At 41.4% G+C, this 17,191-nt stretch overlaps 2 long non-coding RNA genes across 3 annotated transcripts; one reads left to right on the forward strand and one right to left on the reverse strand.

Annotated features, from left to right (window-relative positions):
- Positions 1 to 2,568: 2,568 nt before the first annotated feature.
- Positions 2,569 to 5,210, reverse strand: LOC137188409 (uncharacterized). Its single transcript, XR_010929391.1, has 2 exons — positions 3,833 to 5,210; positions 2,569 to 2,921 (listed from the first exon to the last, which is right to left on the reverse strand). It is a non-coding gene; the product is annotated as an uncharacterized lncRNA (long non-coding RNA).
- Positions 5,211 to 9,167: 3,957 nt separating this feature from the next.
- Positions 9,168 to 16,242, forward strand: LOC137187323 (uncharacterized). Of its 2 annotated transcripts, none has more exons than XR_010929190.1 (4): positions 9,168 to 10,285; positions 11,490 to 11,570; positions 15,343 to 15,512; positions 15,684 to 16,242. It is a non-coding gene; the product is annotated as an uncharacterized lncRNA (long non-coding RNA). The 2 variants fall into 2 exon arrangements; XR_010929189.1 differs by lacking the exon at positions 9,168 to 10,285 and adding an exon at positions 10,546 to 10,783.
- Positions 16,243 to 17,191: the final 949 nt, after the last annotated feature.

Consider the following 17,191-nt stretch of genomic DNA (forward strand, 5'->3'; position numbering starts at 1 on the left):
TTTAAGCCGAGATTTATAAACCTCTACAGTTTGAGTCATTGGCTGAAATGAATTTGAATGGCTGAAACTGTAGAATAAAGTAAAATGAATTTGCCATTTTGTTTCACTTCATTACTGAAGCCAGTGCTGTGTCTCACTTCTGTACTTACACTTAACATTTTGAGTGCATAAGTGCGTTCACACTGAGAAGTATGGGAAATGCGGTGCACTGTGAGAACCTGGATGGTGCACTCAAAACGATCAAAAAGTTGAATATGGAACTATGAACACTTCTCGCCCTCAATGGTCGCCATCTTGGCTACATAGCAGAAGGGGAGGGACCACTTTTCAAACTGGAAATGGCGGCCGAGTATGTTGTAACTACGGTGAACATCGTCACATTATACAAATGTAATGTATGTAAGTGTTTTTAGTACTAAGCACCACTATACTGTTGTCTGATATAAGCCATCAGTATGTTTTTTGGGTTAATTTAACAGTCTGTAGTGATTTGGTAGCGCAAACAATAACATGAATGCTAACGCTAGCTAATGCTAATTTGCGATCGTCATTTCCAGTAAGTGCACAACAGCTGTGTTTGATTTGAGACAACACTACCCTGTCGAGATTTGTGCACCACTACGCCATAAATACATAGTGTACACAGTGTACTACATGAAAGTGTGCTAACAGAAGTATGTGATTTGAGACAGAGCTCAGGTTTCCATCCACATGTATGAGGAGGTGGCGCTAATTCTCCAGTCGGTGCCATTAAACCGTTGCAGAAGAAGAGGACACAACGAGATGATGTCATTAAAAGAGCGGCAATCAAAGCTCAAACGATGGAAAACCATGTGGAAAACATGATAGAAATATGACATTTCTTTTGTTTTATATATTAATTTGAGGAAGGTTACGGTCTCCTCATCATCGCTCCACACAGATCTGATGTTTTCAGCTCTTCGGTGGAAGTCACATTCTTTATGTACGTCATCATTTATTCAAAGCTGTTTGCATTGGACTTCTTTTGCAACGATTGAAGACAAATACAGATTTAAGAGTTATAATTTCTTTCTTGATCACATCCATTCGTTTGCCTCCTGTTGTTGCCGTTTTCTTGGCTCTGGCACAGAAATCCTTTGTCTCCTTTCTTACATCTGCCTACAAAGTTCTGATCGGCGTCCTTGTTTTTCTGGGGAAACAGCCATCAGTGAACTTTTGAATTGTTGAACAAATTGAAACTGTGGAGCCAGAGTAAACCAGTCTGAAAAATAGACTTTAAACAACTACAGCTCCCACGAGTCTTTGACAGCATGCTGATGGCTGCTCTTGGTTAAAATAACAAGTGTTCACATCCTGATTATTTGATACTTATTTATCTTAGAAGACAAAACAGCACAGGAACATTTTTTTCTTTCTCAGAAACCGTGTGGAGTCGGAGAAGCTCGTGGAACAGACGCCGGAGCCGGAGCAGGGGCGGGGTTTCATCTCTCTATAGGATCCATATAAGTTTCCTGAACAAAGAAAGCGACCCCTGCCACCTTGATTCCATTTCCCGTTGTCTAATAAAATCAGGGATGACCCCAGCTAGTCCCTTGTTAATGGTTATCATCTCCACTCCTCCTTCTACTTTAACCCCCCCACCCCCCCAAGCTCAACACACATACTCCCCCCCCCCTCCCTCCCCATCATCCTCATATACCTCAGCCCAGAGGGACCGGCCCTGATATTTACACAAAGACAAGAAGAGGCTTCTCACATGCTGCGCCAGCTGCACTCTCAGGAAACAAAGGTACATGAGCGGTGAGACTTGGAAGGTGACTACGTTCCTGTATTCAGAGCAGGTTATGGGACACAGAGGAAGGCTTAGGGAAAATGACTATCTCCCTGCACACCACCCCTCTGCCTTGGATTTGAGCAAATCACTCCCGAGTGTGCAATATTCTGGCTTTACCGAAAACAGGATGTGCCTTTGATCACAGGATAACAATCCGAAAAGATAAAAGCCTGAGGGTGAAGTGGTTTAAGCCGTTATTTGACTAAAGATTCAATGTCATCATAAACTCTTAGATTCTGCCAGTTTGATTTAAATGTTTCTCTAATCTTAACAAAGTGCTTATTTCAACCCAAATCACGATCCCCCCCTAATCCTAACCAGACCTCAACAATAGCGTTGTCACATCATAAAACATATTTGTTTTTGTTTTGTAATGGTTTTAGAAGGAAGAGACAAATGAGTCTTCCCCCTGATGGGGACCGAGGGAATAAACCAACAAAGTATTTTGTCATTTAATCTGAATGACTTGTCAGAATAAGCTGTGTTGAACTCATCCGACACGTGGATTTAGCTAAATGTACCACCGCAGAGAACGGACCGCAGATGTTTTTCTGTATTAAACCAAAACCATGAACTTTCTCTAACCTTAACCAAGTGCTGCCAGTGTCTAAACACGGCGGAAAATTAGTACTGCGAGATCGGATATTTTTGTGGGAAAAAAATAAGAGCTGAACACTTTATGCAACTTGACAAATAGGTTAATTAACAACATTTTCTCATTATGTTAACAGGGAAACATAATTCATCCAGCGTTACATGCTGCTGCAATTTCTTCATGCATGAACGTAATCTCTAGGAGACAGAGATGCTCTTATAATCATCACAAAACTTTCACATTGATGCAGTTGTGTCTGCAACTTCTATATAATGCTCTGTGTCTCTTTACGTTCCTGTTAAAGCCTCTGAGGCAGTCATGGACCTTTTTTTTTTTTTTTTTCTTGTGAGACTCTCCGGCTCTCTTGCTCTCACCACAGCAGCCCGGCAGATGTGCTTTGTTCAGCAGACAGACCAATCCTGTAGACATGAAGAGATGATTCTGTTTCTCCAGTTCAGTCTCGAAACCTGCAGAGCCGAAAGCAGCTTGATCCACCCGAGACAATCTGTTCTGATTGAAAAAAGAGAGGAGCGTCGTGTGACTACAGTCCTCCTCTTTGAGTAGAGAGACAAGTTATGCTCCGCACTCAAGCATTCATAATGAGGCATATGTTGTGTATGCGTGCAGACAAACACACAATTTTTCTACATTTACAGCCTGGACAGGCAGGCTGGCAGGTGCATCTGCTTCTTGTAAAAGACACACGGCACTGATTGGCTGAGTCAGCACAACCCTCTGACAGATACATGGATAGCTGTCTGCCAGATAATATATACATACACACACGCACACACACACACACACGCGCGCAGGCAGACAAAGCCATGTAGAGCAAAATAAAGCAATGATACATGCACCTACACACACAGTTTTTTGATTACACATGCACAGACTGTATGTGGATGCGCACGCACACAAAGGCAGTGAAGGGGTACTCATCTCTCAAAGCTACATCAAAGGTCAGGAAGGAGTAATGAAGTAAAAAGTTCAAGGAGAAAGACAGCGAGAGGCAGAAAATAGGCAGCAAGAAAGATGTATTGTTATGTGGAGAGCTGAGAGGAGCTTGTTATCAGAGATGGACAGAGGTGTGAATGAGTCAGAGGGATACAGAGAAGGATTTCAAGAGCAAATGACAGGTGAAGGTGGGATAAAGAAGAAGAACAAAGAAGGAGGACCGAGAGAGGGGATGTCTGAGGACATATGGAGAGAATGAACCCATCAAGGTTAGCTGATGGGATGTAACTTGTCAGAAAGGAATCGTCTCTTCTGTCCTTCAGTCATCTGTCCGTCCCTACATCCTCCCTGGCACTGCCACACGCTTTAATGTCACGCTTTTGGCACTCGCACACACACACACACACGGAGCATCATGAGAGCCATTCATTAAGGGGGCACAAGCTTTTCGTATGCAGCGCCGCTACCTTGCAATCACCTCCGCGGCATCCCAATTACCTCCAGTCTAATTGATGTTAGATTTATTAAAGTTAATGAGCCAACTGGCCATCTGTTGAGCAGCCGAAGCAGCACAGGGGACGATCGGCGGCGAGGGCAGAAGATGCACAACAAAAAGCTGCAAGGGCAGCCCCGACCCGCTTGGGAGAGAGGGCGGGAGAGGGGAAAAAAGCTAAGAGGAGAGACAAAGAGATTCACTGCCAACTCCTCTCCTCCCTCCCTCCCTCTTTTCCTCCCCTCCCTGCAATCAAAGACAAGCTCTCACATCACTCCATGTTTTTTCCACTCTCCCATACGTCTTGCATCCTTTTTATGGCATTCATATTTCAACTATATGGCTCTATATATGGCGGGTATATATATGGCATATGATTAACGGCCCTCAACCAGCTCCGTATGTCCAATAAATCATAAATATATATATTTTACAGACTTATATACTTCTTGGAGCCGGAGATGAAATTTTAATTTGAGATAGCGGTTCTGCTGCTGGCCAGTGTATGTTTTTATTTTTCTCTTTCAGGCCCCGCAGCGGACTGTTGGGACGCCTCTTAAGTCCCTTTGTTGTGGCTTCATCCTCTAGTGGCTTTTCAAAGGCTTCAGAGACTCCGGAAGGCACAAATCGAACAGTAGGCTCTATATATGTGTGTGTACATTTCTTTGTGAGTGCATATTTGTCACATGCATGTGTTTCAATAAACTCCTCCTCGCTCTCGGAGTAAGTTTTGTGTATGTATACGTGTGTATTTCTGTGTGTCTGCAGGAGCGACAGCACTAGTATCTGTTATTAATCCCTGTCAAGGATATGAAAATCTGTGTGACAGGTGTGTGTTGCTACCGATTATCTGTTTTCTCACATTTATCTTCCAGCCATATATAGCTAGCTACCTCTTTGCTGTTCTCTCTATCCAACACCATCCCTCCAAAGAAGAAAAAAAAAGGAAAAACATCTGGGCTGAGGACCAGCAGTAGTTATAAATTATCGCCTGCAGCAGTTTTTTTTTTCAAAGCACGTGGATCCAATCTCGTTCAAGTCCCAAGGTCAAAAAGTTGAAGGATTTTGAGTAGAAATGTGAAATTTGGTGTGACAGTGCAAGCTATTTTGTCATGTCATTTTCAGCTCCCTGCTGTGTAATTATAACTACAGCAGACCACATTTGGCTCCACCGTCAGTTTGGGCTCCATGAATTTTCAGGATAAATCCCCGCAGGGATAATGTGAAGAGTTAATGGCCTTCATGAGTAAATATCCTTTCAAGAGTCCATCATTAATCCTCACTAGGTGCTTCCAAAGACACGCTTCACCCATGGATCCCGCCGGGTGCGTCTGCGTCGCATTCCGTCCTCCACACGGCATCATATGCCATGTGCGTTTCAGAAGCGAGGTGTTTTGACTGCTGTCAAGCCAGCCGCCTTTTAAATTCAATTGCATTGCTACTACAGTAATTACGGCAGCCAGTTATGCTACCGTAATTACTGCAGTAGCAGTGCAACTAAACTGTGCGATTTTGTTGACTTGCTCATATTTCGTTGATTTGGTCATTTGTCTCTTTTAATTGTGTTTATTGTTGATATACAATCAGGAGTCTGCACAGGGTATTTTATTTTGAAAATTGACCAGATGCTCTATGCTGTTTCAGTGTCTGACTTCCTGCCTAGCTCGATCTGCTCTGTGTAGCTTGAGCTTCCGTCAAAAATAGTCTGGGCGTGTATGTTTAGTGGAGCAGAGAGCCACTTCTGGGCTGCTTCTGAAACGTACTGCGGCGTGTCTGGTGGGATCACAATCATTGACTCGATTGGCGATGATCAGCTCCAGTGGCCACGTTGCAGCCAGAATGTGACGCAGTTGCAGATTGCAACCTGAAGTCACCAAACTAAATGTACCAGAATGATAAAAGTGTAAGTTTCCCGGGAGATGTCTAATCAAGCAAAGTAAGTGAAAGCACCTGTGAAGGTGGATCATATTGGATGTAGAGCCTTTACAAAACTAATATTAATTCAAGTGTAAATCGTTGACATCAACATTTTTACACATTTTTACACTTGCAGCCAACACTTACCTTTTCTCCCCATTTGTCACTTTCTATCACAGGACATTTTCTGAGGGGTCAATGTTGTAATATGAGCTTGTTTTTTAGAAGTAAAATGACGTGTCCAGCAGGAAATATTTTTGTTTGTGGGGCAGATAGGAAAGTGTCTCTTTTTTTGAGATGTTTCTAGAGCACCAACTTCTTGGTTAGCTTTTTGTGCCTATTTAGTTGCTCTAGCAGTTAATGTTACATTAGCTACTTTAATAAATTTTATCACATTGCTTATCATTAAAATAATTACTTGCAGCTAGCAACCAGTTACTTTGGCAGGCTGTTGTGGCTGGCTAGTGATAGCATGTTCACGGCTAGCTTGCATGTTGCAGGTTAGGTCGCTGGATAGGTAAGAGGAGTATGAGAACAGTTGAGTATTTCTGTAAGCTAGGCTAACTCTAGGTTTGTTTATCAGCAGCAATGTTACACGTTACTTTTTGTATTTTTTTTGTTTTTTGTTTTTTTGTATTTGCTTCTAATTAGCTTAGAATATGAGCATATTTGTTTTGTCAGGTCTTTTGAACTTTCAGTGCCAACTTTTACAAATAAATGGAAACTATGGTTAAGTTTAGGTAACTCAAACACTGGTTAATGTTATAGAAAATGTAAAAGCCAATATTAATTGTTGTTCTGAGACACAACATTTACCCCAGGCCTTAATGTCAAAGTTGCATGCGTTACTTTCTCTCAAGCTACATAAATGCTACACTTAAGTTCTGCATTGGCAGTGAATTAGCATTTGACATCCACTGTGTCCTGTAGATTCATCTGTGAGACAGAGCTGCACTGGGCTATGAAATATGTTTTGTGTGGTGTCTGGCCACTTAATGAGATGTGGATATGACTATGAATATATGGTGTTTAATTTAATGCAGTCTGTTTCTAACCCACAGCTAATATCTGACAGAATATTGTTAGTGTTTGCTGTGTTTTGACAAAAATTATTCTGGCAATAATTATAGATTTGGTTTTAAATAAATCTTATTTTTAGCAAGTATAATCAGATCAAGACTACACTTTATTCTATTAGACACATAAGTATTGTGACAAGACATCATTGTTAGATTGTAGTTCCTTTGTGCTGTGCATGTGTGTTGACACGTGTGTTCAGTGGAGCTGAGATCTGTTGCAGTGTCCTACACACCTCTGAACTGGTTCAGTGGTGAGCAGCAGTACTGTAGGTGGGTGATTATCTGCCCTGAGGCCATTCAAACAGAGAGTTTCCCATGTGGCAGCCTGCCACCATTCACTCCATGTGAAAAACACAGGCGCGCAGTGTAACATAATATCCATCTGAACCAGTGTATTACTGAGTCCTGCTTTCTTTAAACCAGTCAAACAACCTTCCAATAAAATTATTTCATCTTTTTTCAAATGCAACATGTTTTAAGGCCTTTCTAGAATGTTTTCTTTTCTATGAATGCAGCAAACTATTAGCACAATATTTTCATGTTTTGAGAAAAAGCCTTTAAAGTTGAAGATAAATCTGAGTGTTATATATTTAAATCTAATAAAGCTAGAGTCTTTTGGGTCAAACCTGGTAATGTCAGTGGTTCCTAAAGGTTTTTGATTAAAGTTTTTGGGGATGCCAAACGAGACCATGAGACCAACCAGCACTACTCTATGCTGTAATAATACTACGTGATCCCAGGTTTTCTTTGTGTCTGTTAATTTGCACTATTTTAATTAAACACAACTTAATTTTGGAATCTGCACGATGTGGCAACAATTTAAACTCAAACTTTCACAAGACTAGGACAAAAATATTACACCATAATGCGGATCCCACTTAAGTTGATATTGTACTTGAGTGGTGCAAATTCCTCAACAAATTTGCAATTAATCAAATTACCAAACCAATTGACATGCACTGAACCAGCAACTGTTGTAGCCCCCTGGGGGGTCCAGGGCCCCGGGGCAGTTGCCCATTTTGCCAAGTTGGTAATCAAGCCTCGTCTGTGCTTATTAGTATGATTAATTTCTTCCTGGTTTTAGTCTTTTCATGCAGATTTTGATACTAAAAAAGATAATTAGAACTCCAGCCTTTTGTAGCCATTTGATTATAAGCATGTAACTCTGTGTAGCTGCTGAAAGGAAAACGCAGCCGGACACGTGTTTTACACATTCAAGACCTTGAAGGATTGAAAGGCGTAAATGTTTCCTCATGGAGGACAGTAGCTTTATTCAGCTTGGGTTTACATCAGTGAAAATGGTTTCCAGTTCAAACCTAGTTTAAACCAGTCAAAAAATATCAAAAATCCATACAAAATTCTCAGTGTATGTTCCAAACACTCACTTTTTGTGAACTATAAACATAATGATAATAGTGACCCATAGCTTCTGTTTGTGGCTAGCGCATTTAGCTGTTTGTTAGCTACAATCGTTAATGTTTATTGTTTGTGACCATCTTGAGTGATCATAGTTGCTATCTATCTATCTATCTATCTATTAGGGGTGTGTCCGAATACAAATACGTTATTTGGCAAAGCACAAATATTGTTTTTTTGTTTTTTTTTACGAATATTTGTTTCATACAAATATTTTAAAAATTATTTGTTTTCCAGAAGAAAGGTACAGGACAGGTCTCAACGAGGGGAGTCACATCCACCTGCTACATGACGCACATTTCCTAATTTGTGTTCCCCCAGAGATAAAGCTGAGATACTCACACAAATGAGGTGCTCCTAAGGGAACACTTCATGAACACTTATTGTAACACTTTAATTTTCTAAAATTAAAAGCAAAATCTATCTAAATCTCTTGCATGGAAGGGTGTAAAAAGCTGTCTGACCAAGTTCTTCCCCTTACCTTAAAAGGAACATATCCTGCACATTTACAACTCTATATTTATATTCTGGGGCTCTTCTGGAATATCTTTGCATGATTTACAGTTAAAAACCATGCAACAAACTATAGTAGTGGGATTTCACGGCTTTCGACTCAAATTGTCAACTTCTCAAATACATCTGTACATGTTTGAGCTGACTGCAGAGCGATCAGGGCTTTTTGACTTGCAGGGAACATTCCTACATACGCTAACCTCAAGTTTTGGAAGTTTGATCATGTTTAACATAAATATCCAACATCAGAACATTATATAAATAACATAAAATCACAAAAAGCATAATATATTCCCTTTAACAAAGTGCTAGTGCTAGTGCTAGCACATTAAGATCAGAAAATGGACGTATGAATCCTTCTATAACACCATATTTGTTTTGGAAGGTGCTGACAAGTAATGTCTTCATGTCGACGGGGGCACCGGTTTAAAACACTCATCAGGGTCGTCTGGATGGCAATAATAAATGAGCTGTGTTTTATTCTTTAGGTTAGAGGACTTGTAGTGATCATGTCAAATATAGTATCCCAGTATACCATGACTCCAGTTACAGCCATACAGTGGAGGAAAGCAGAAACATGCCTCAGCCCACTGAGCCACCCAGACGCCAGCCTTTATTGTTCAAAGAGTTGAGGGGTCATTGCTTTATGGAGGGCGACATGGGGACGCTGTCTACTCCAGCTGGCCCTAATGATAACCATGTGAGCACATGCAAGTCATTCTACTCTCTCTCCTTTGACCAGCCAAAATGATTCCCCGACAAAGTCTCACGCTGTAAATTGTGGTCAAAGGTATAAAAACAGAGAGTGGCTGTTTCCCCGAAATACTCCTCTAATACGGGACAAAGTCATAAAGGACGCCACAGGGATGAGATTTCAGTCTCATTACCTTTGAACTTCTGTTGGGCTAACAAAAATGGAAATGGGAAAATGAAGATAAAGTGAACTGCAAAGGTGAAGGGGGTGAGGGAGGGTGAGGGAGGGGGGGTAAGAAAATGAGGAAACCAAAGATAGAAAGAAGAAGGAAAATTAGAATGATTGAGGGAAGTGACAGGGGATGCTGCAGATGAGAGAGGTGGAGGAGGAAGAGAGGGAGGCAGCCGATCAAATTTTATGGTTGAGTTATCCCTTTCACAGCCCCTTGAAATGGCCAAACAATTTACAATCATCCAAAGCATTAACCTTTCACGAGCCAGAGGGACTCATTGTCCATGATGCCGCGATGAGACGCTTTGCATGCCTGATGAAACGACGCAGGGAAATAACTCACGCGGTGGGCACAACAAAGAAACGGAGGGGAAGAGAAAGAAAGGGAGACAAAAGAAAGGGAAGGGTTGATTAGCTGCGGAGGAAGAGAGAGAATGAAATGTTTGAAGGAGGACAAGGAGTGATATGTCGGAAAGCCTTTTGTTAGGGTTGGCAGATTGGCTCATGCGTTAGCGTGAGGGATGGCAGGGAGGCTTCGCCGTGGCTCCGCTGCCCTCCGAGGTCCGTGCTTTTTCAGGTGAGGAGGAGGTTGGAGGGAGAGGAGAGTTACAGTGGAAGAGGGGAGAAGAGGGGGAAGCTTTAAGAGCACAAGACACACGCTTGATTCCCATCTCGTGGCGGGGAGCCAATGTCCATGCTATTTACTGCATGACAGCCTCCCATATCTCCATCAATCCCCTACACAGGCCGGGAAACAGAAAAGGCAAGAGGGAGGGAGTGGGGGGGATGGGGGGGGGGGGGGGGTGTTGTTTGGAGGGCTGAAGGGCCGAGAGGGAAAGGAGTGTGTGTGTTGGTGTGTATGAAATCAGGAAAAAGGAAAAGAGGGAAGGAAAGGAAGGAGGAGAGGAAGGGAAGCAAACAAAGAAGTGGGAGAAAGAGGTGAAGAAAGAAGAGAGAGGTCTTCAGAAAGAAAACCTCCCTGCACTGCGCTACATACAGCCAGGCGGTCAATCGAATAATTTTGCACAATGGGCCTCGTGCAAGAAACACTCGTACAAACAGCATCGTTTTTACAGTAAGTGGAGTGCACAAGTGATTTAGGAAAAATTGTGGCATTTACTAATTTTCTTGTATTTAGTCCACAGATCAAAAAAACAGTCATTAGACCTGAAATGCCTTAATCTGAATGAACTTAGAGTTTAAATATGATACAGAAATCAAATAAAATTAAATAAAATAAACAAATTTAATGCTAGATTAATATTCTCTTCAGCGTATTATCATCATCATGGCTGCCAGTTTACTGAGAGGTTTTTTTCAACGTGATGATTTTTATCTCAGCAGTTGTAAACAGCAGCCTCTGGGTGTTTCTGCAGCTCTCTGTCCAGTATCATGTTGTGTTGCAGCTGACAGTGTATCTACATCTACTGTAAACTGTAATATTCTCTCCTTCTAATATCTCTGTGACCGTCACATGACGCCTCTCATGTTAGTCACGGAGTGCTTTGCTTTAGAAAGATGTTTTTTTTTTTTAGCATCCAGCTAAATTGAGAGGAATGATTTAAAATGTCACAGTACAGCGTTGTTCTGATGGATTTATGTTTTCTAATTGTTTCTCTAACACGACTACTGACACTGATTCCCAACAGCAGCAACCTTAAATTCTTCTTTTTACTCTTTTTTCAGCCTTTTTGTGAATGAAACTCGCCTACAAACGGACCCCCAACTTGATTATGCTGATGATGATGAAATCTCACAAACGTTCATCTCCTCATGAACAGGTGACATCTTCATCAGGCTGAACGAAGAGAGTTTCCTGACTCCAACTTGGAACATTTGTACGAGCAAACCTCACAGAGAAAGTAAGAGAGAGTTTGGGTAACAATAGGAAAATGTCCTTGCATGAGGCTTTGTCACGAAAGCCGAGTTCAAGTTATTTTCAGTCAAAAGTAAAATCGATGAAGTGAAAAGTGTCAGTATACGCAGACCTGTAACTCCAGATGGACTTCTGATGAGCTGAAGCCATGACAGAAGACTAAACAGTGTCTGGATTCTACTTCTTTAGGTCCATCTTTGCTCATATTCCATTTCCTTGAACGAACAGCTCTATTTACAGCCAGACCAGATTAGACTGTCATCATGTTGACCTGACTCTGGTCTGACTCTGGTCTTGGTCACTGGGAACTGAGAGGTCCCAGAAAACCTTTATCTCCATGCACATTTTAATCAGTATAACATTAAAAAGAAAAGGAAGACGAACCACATGTTTTTAATTCCTCCTGTTAAAAAAAACCCAAAAACCTAAAGAGACATTTAACAAATTAAAAAGTGCTAAATGTACACCTTTAAATCACAGAGCCACCGAGGAGAAGGAAATGGAAGTTTCTAGACTCTAATCTGTTAGAGCTAACAGCCAACTTATTAGACTTGAGTTGCGCTAATTATTAGACCTGATACAATTACAGTCGCGGAGACAAATTGAGATAAGGATGAAGGGGGAAATGGATTGATAACACAGAGAGAGAAAAATAGACAGAGAAACCAGGAGAGAGACAGAGAAAGAGTGCGAGAGCGGGGGAGATAAAGACACAGAGAAGCTGCATACAAATGACCCCTTTTAGCTAATTAGCAGCGCCGCTAAGAGCCCTGCGAGAATTGGCCCCTATATGCTGCCGCTGCTGCTGCTCAGTGGCCCTATAGGTGGTGAGATCGAGCTCGTGGCCACAGGGGCTCATAAGCAATGTGTGTCATCGCCGACTACCATCAGTCATAGAACAAAGGAGGCACCCGGGTCAAAGACAGCGATACACTTCTGCACACCGCTGCTGCACTCTTTCCCTCTCTTCTCCCACGTTTTTCCCGTCCTTCACTTCCTTTCCCATTAACCCCTTCCTCCTCACCCCCTCTTCTTCATCTCTCCCCCCCCCTCCACCCCTTCCTATCTCTTCCCATCTTCTTCTTCTCCACAGTCGTCCTGTTCCTTTGTGTGCGAGTCAATTAGCCGGCCCTTTAGTTTTGATTTATAGAGCGTGGACCTCCTATGGCCTAATGGATTGCTGTGAATTAATATGCAATGCTTATGTGTGTGTGTGTGTGTGTGTGTGTGTGTGTGTGCCTGATAAATTAAAGAGCAGCAGACACAATAGAGGTCACAGAGGTAGCACTTTCTGTAGCGACTGTCTTTAAATCGGCTCCAGATTTTCATCCCTCACTTGAAAGAAATTATCAATTTGTAACGTCGACATAATGGATTATGAACAATAATAGAGTGACTGCTGCGCTCGTTTAGATGACTCTCAATATCCCTCCCCATGTGGAAATAATTAGGCGCTTCATAAAGATCGGGACCAGCGATTGTCATTGTGTGAACAAAAGGCGTTATTGGATGTCAGAGCGGCGCGTCGGGAGACGATTCATCAGGTCGTATTTTTTGCTCCCTTTGTTGACCGAGGACAACAACACGGAGATTAGAGACACATCCTGCCTCAAGGTGGGGGGGGGGCGCAGAGAGGAGAGGTCAGGTTAGGTGCAAGTATACATCATCATCATCACCGTCATCATCATCATCATCATCATATGACTTTTGTATCACACACACTCTGACCAGAGGCTGTATACGCCAATCCCAAGTCAAGAGGCCCCGTGCTGGTGGTTTATAGTTCATGAGGTCATGAACTCTGTGGTCCATATCAGAAAAACGTCTGACAGAGACACACACACACACACACACACACACACACACACACACACACACACACACACACACATACACATACACACACCGGCAGTGTATCATCACTGTCAGGGGAAAATGCTTCATCTTCACAATATCAACTTTTCAGGAACTAAATGAGAAAAACAACTGTGTTTCTTACTTTCAGGACAAAGCATATAACTGGGATGTGATGAGGTTTCTACCATAGAATGTATATAAAGATGGATGAAGCCAGGTGTGATGTTACTCATTGGTTTGCACTGGAGCTGGTTTGAAGCCCGGAGTTGCAGTTTATGGTCGGCGCCATCTTTTCCGTTTGGAGAAAGCAGCTTCCAGATAAGGAATGCAGGGTGTTGCCTTTTCATGCTCTGGAAACACGTTAAATTGTGCTAACAGGGCAGGTATCATAATTAAGTAACATTAAACTTAGTGAAATATTGTGACAATAGTCCAACTCGCTGTCAGTCCCAGAGACAGGGAGAGCAGCAGGTGAGCCAACTGTCAATCAACACCCACACGGCAGACATCAAAGCTACTATAAGTCTTATTAACGGAGCAGTAATTTCCAAAATGACCACCAGCACACTTATTAGAGGGCCTGAATTTAGAGATTGAGACCATAATGACTCATTAAAAACAATGATTGACTCAGTATTTGTAGGGAGAAGTAGGTGTCAGTTGGAGCCATCGGTGGCACTTTAAGGTGCCTCCACATTGACTTCATGCTCAAACTGCAGTATTTGCTGCTTGGTTTGTACACAGCTCAGAGGAAAATCTTTGATGAAAAGTTCCCTCAAATAAGTAATGCAGTATTCATCTCTCAAAGTAAATCGTTCCTCTCGATACACTCGATACCGCTTTCTCTCAATTCTGTCATTTCTACCCTCAAATTCCACAAGAGAGAAGAGATTAAGTCGCCCATGTCGCCCTGCTATCAATTTGCATCAGTAATGGTTCCAAAAGAAACTTGATATCATCAGGATTACATTTTTTTTTAATCAACATAATAAGAAGAAAATGTTTATACTTTACAAATCAGCTGACAAGATGCCACCAGTGTGTGTTAAAGGCACTAATTCCTTCCTTAAACTGAAGGAATAAATAAGTACACTGAGGGTATGATTAGTAGAAATACATATTAAGGGAAACGTTTAATCAAATGTTTTCCCTTCTTAGATTTAGCAAACCTCAAGTGTCACAGAAAGTGTCCAAACAAATTGCACACAACGAATCAAAGTATGGAGATATGAATGAGCTCGATGTCAACAACAAATCTGCTGTCAGATAAAAACAGAAACTCTGCAAAGAATTGTGAGAGCTTTTAATGAGCATTAAGACCATTAAACCTACCGAGCACACAGCAGATTATATTATATCAACCTTAAAATCAAGTTAAAGGATGAATCAATGCTCACATGGGATTTGAAAGGTATACATGTAATGGCAACAGCCCGGCAGCAGTAGATGTATAACTGTGGCAGCTGCCCTGGAGGGCCACTGATAATACTCAATCTAACTGACCTCATTAAGGGACCCGTGTTTTTTACCTTCTCCATCTCACCCGAGATCTCCGCGGCCCGTCGCTGCTTTCATCAGAGGTGATGAAAAGGCAACCGTCTAATCATTTCTTTTTCCACGCGCGGCGGCCGCAGAGTGTGTGCGTGCGTGGACGTGGGGTGGAGATTATTAACGGTTTAATGGCTAACGAAGCCTGACAGGTGCTCCTCTCGCTGAGATTAAGGACCGGTGGGTTAATGACGGTGTGGGTGAGATTGTCATAACTCACAATAAGGCCATTAAAGTGATATTACTGAGAAAGACTTCAGCTGATATGGGCTCAACTCTCCAACAAGGTGGCATTGGGAGGAGGTCTTCTGCCATTTTTCAAAGATTTTTTTTTTTTTTCCTTTTGCCTGCAGCTCAGGGAAATTGAACTTCAACTCCAGAAGAATCTTAGGAGGAAACAAGTGATGAGACAAAGGAAGACACTGAAAGCTCCTGCTGCTGCATTAACCTATAAAATACTGGTGTAAGGATGCAGAAAAACTGTTAACACATCACTTCCAACATGCATCTGTAAACAAATATAGTTTGTTTGAGCTTTTTTTATTCAGACAATCTGCAGCTGATCGGTTTTGAAATGTGACTAAAATGTACCACCGAATTAAGAGCAACACAATATGACAAATAAACACAAAGTGCAACGCAGCATTTTCATCTGAGCTTTTACTTCTTCTCTTTTTGTTCTTCCTGGACAAAGAGGAGCACATTCCTTCACTCCGGACAAACACAATGAAGAGAGGAGACTCACTGCAGATCGCTACTCCCCTCTAGTGGTTTGGACGAGCCACTGCGGGGTTCAGGATCCAGAGGAACAAAGGAAGGAGACGTGAACAATAGAGTCAACAGCAGAAAGCATCAACAGAGCCACAGAGCAGTGACACTGTGGAGATATACCAAACGTGAAGCCGAGTGAAAGGGTGAAAGGTCTAAAGTGGTGTCATTGCTTTATTACAGTTTGCTGTTTTTATGAGCACAGATTAGTAGGTTGGACGTCATGTTTTGTTGTGACATCACACAGACTTCACATTATTACTTTAATGACTGATCATAAACACACACAGACACTCATGTTGCAAAACAATACTGTCATCAAATTCACACATTTACTGTCAAGTAATTGTAAGGCAGGAATCAGAGAATAAACATTAGGATGGTTCACACTTTAAAAAAAGATGTAATTGTAATACAGCAACGACAATAACATTTTTCATGCTTTTAAATTCTAACAAAACATATTTTTAACCAACTATGCACAGTTTTGATCTGATTCTTATCTGAGATATGATAAAATGTTTGTATATATATATTCTTTTCGCATACTATTACCCCTCTATAAATACCAGTAAAAACTACAATATGTTATATAATCTGATTACATGTACTAACAGAATGAGCGCATTATGATTTTAAAACAATACGGTGATGGTGCGAGACGACAGGTCACGTAACTCTGCACAAATCAGTGATGAAGCAGACGATGACTATGATTCAACACTGAGGATTTGCTGTATTAATGGCTATTAAAAAGCTCATTGCACACGAGTCAGTATGTTCACAGTTTCACAGTTCACAGCGAAGCGTGCTATTTTTAGTCCTGAATGATGTTAATATGTCTGCGTATCGTATGTATGCATACTGAAAAATGTTGTCAGATGGTATTTTGCTTTGTGCCATTTGGTGCAGTTTATTTTCTCATTTGCACTGTAACTGCTGTTGACAGATATGAAGTATGTTTTATGTGTTTATCTGTGTTTTTATTTTGCACGATTTAGCATGGAGTAAATGCAAGTTCATTCTTCTGTGCATTCCTCATGTATTTGGTCTTGAATGACAAAAAAATCAACTTTGAACTTTTTCTTTTACTACATTCTAACAGTTTTGCGTAAAATTTGACTTTTGTGTGAAAATGAAGGAAGTTGTAAATGTTTTTGCTAATCTGAGCCATGAGATCATCAAATAAACTGTTCTGTCAACTACAGATAGGAAGGTACCAGTATTTTCTTTATGGCTTTATTGTGTTTTAGCCGTAGTTCTGCTGAATGTTCATGTCTATTATAGACCACATTCTGTTATTTTGCAGTGGTTTAAACACCGTCTTACATGACTTGCATTACTGTAAGTAACGGTGTTAATCTCGTCAGAATAGGGTAAGGTTAGCGTTCTTATCAGCCTCTTTTCCAACAGCAGCAGACAGCTTTTCATCTA

This window comes from Thunnus thynnus, chromosome 8 (assembly GCF_963924715.1).
Source record: "Thunnus thynnus chromosome 8, fThuThy2.1, whole genome shotgun sequence".
Classification (NCBI taxonomy): Eukaryota; Metazoa; Chordata; class Actinopteri; order Scombriformes; family Scombridae; genus Thunnus; species Thunnus thynnus.